We start from the raw sequence: 1726 nt of genomic DNA on the forward strand, positions 1-1726 counted from the left end.
ATGTATTTCTCTTCAAAGAAGACTGAGATCTCAAAAGAAACATAAGCCTTTCGGGTATTTTTTAACTCATTCCAGGTTTTATATGGCCTTTCAACAAATGAGTATAAGATATTATTGTCTTAAACTTCAGAGGAAAACCTTTCATAAGGTTAATGTTCCTTCCACTTGAAGAGTGCTCAGCCTGTGCCTACATCTGATTTTGAGCTCAAGTCTTAGCATTAGATTTTCTAATAAGAATAATACAGATAAAAATTAAATCTGTTGGAGAATTTGTGAGCACTGCAGTTATAACTCTTATTTTTCCTTCTAGAGGTGGTCAACTACTTCTCTTCTTGTTGATGGCAAGATGTTCCACAGCAACACTACAAATTTCCACCCAGAGACCTTTTTTCTTACAGGCGTCCCAGCACTTGAGGATTCCCATGGCTGAATATCCCTGCCTTTTTGCACCATTTACTGCTGGGCAGTAATGGATCTGCTGGGCAATACTTCCATTTTGTTGATCATCCGGTCTGACCATACTCTGCGAGATCCCATGTTCTACTTTCTAGCCATCTTATCAGCCATAGATCTGGCCCTCTCCACATCCTCAGTGCCCCGAATGCTGGGTATCTTCTGGTTTTATACACATGAAATTGGATTTGGAGCCTGTGTGGCCCAGATGTTTCTCATACACACCTTCACAGGAATGGAATCTGCTGGCAATGGCTTTTGACCGCTATGTGGCTATCTGTGCATCTGTCCACTACACAACCATCTTGAAACCCTGAGTGCTAGCAGGCATTGGTGTGGGTATTACAACAAGCCCAGTCCTAGTCATGTTCCCCATTGTCTACCTAACCCATTGTCTGCCCTTCTGTGGGGTTCAAATTATTGCCCACTCCTACTGCGAGCACATGGGCATTGCCAAGTTGGCCTGTGCCAGCATTCAAATTAATGCCATGTATGGGCTTTTTGTGGCTTCTTTTCTTATTTTGGAGGTGGCACTGGTTGGAATCTCTTATGCTTACATTCTCCATGCAGTTTTCTGCCTCCCATCTCGAAATGCTTGTCACAAGGCTCTGAGCACTTGTGGCTCCCATGTAGGGGTCATATGGGTTTTCTATACACCCTCCTTATTCTTCTTTCTTACCCAACGGTTTGGCAATTATGTCCACATCCTTGTTGCCAATCTCTATGTGGTCATCCACCTGCCCCAACCCTATGATCTATGGTGTGAGGACTAAGCATATTTGTGAGCATGTGATCTGTGCTTTTATCTCAAAGTAGAGTCTCTTGTTTCCTTAGCTCTTGAGGATGAGGGTATAACTGAAAGAAGTTAACCTTACCTGTACTCTAGGTTGATTATCCTTTTTAAATTTTCCTCATATGTAAAGATCCTGATGTTCCTTAAAAAAACAACTTTGGAGTGTGCTTTCTGGTCTTAAATTCAATGTTTCCTCTCCACATTGTTGTTAAGTGTTTATTCTTCTGAATGTAGGGTTCCATTACAGAAGGAGAAAACCTCCCAGTGGAAGTACTTTCATTTTTAACTGTGGAGATTCATTGAACCTCTATGTCTCTGTCTTTGAAAAGAGGATAATGGTCCAGCTGGCCACAATTAATTTATCGCAACTTCTTTGATTTTCACTGAATAAAAGAACTAAATTCAAATGTAAAATTAAAAAAAAAAAAGGATCTTGATAGATTTCTCAACTACAAATTTAAATTTATCTGCTTTCTCTGA

At 40.4% G+C, this 1726-nt stretch overlaps 1 pseudogene; it reads left to right on the top strand.

The window, feature by feature from the left end:
- The first annotated feature begins 346 nt into the window (after nt 1-346).
- On the top strand, nt 347-1269 carry LOC131408000 (olfactory receptor 52J3-like; annotated as a pseudogene).
- The last annotated feature ends 457 nt before the right edge of the window (nt 1270-1726 follow it).

The sequence above is a fragment of the Diceros bicornis genome, chromosome 7 (assembly GCF_020826845.1).
Source record: "Diceros bicornis minor isolate mBicDic1 chromosome 7, mDicBic1.mat.cur, whole genome shotgun sequence".
NCBI classification, from domain to species: domain Eukaryota; kingdom Metazoa; phylum Chordata; class Mammalia; order Perissodactyla; family Rhinocerotidae; genus Diceros; species Diceros bicornis.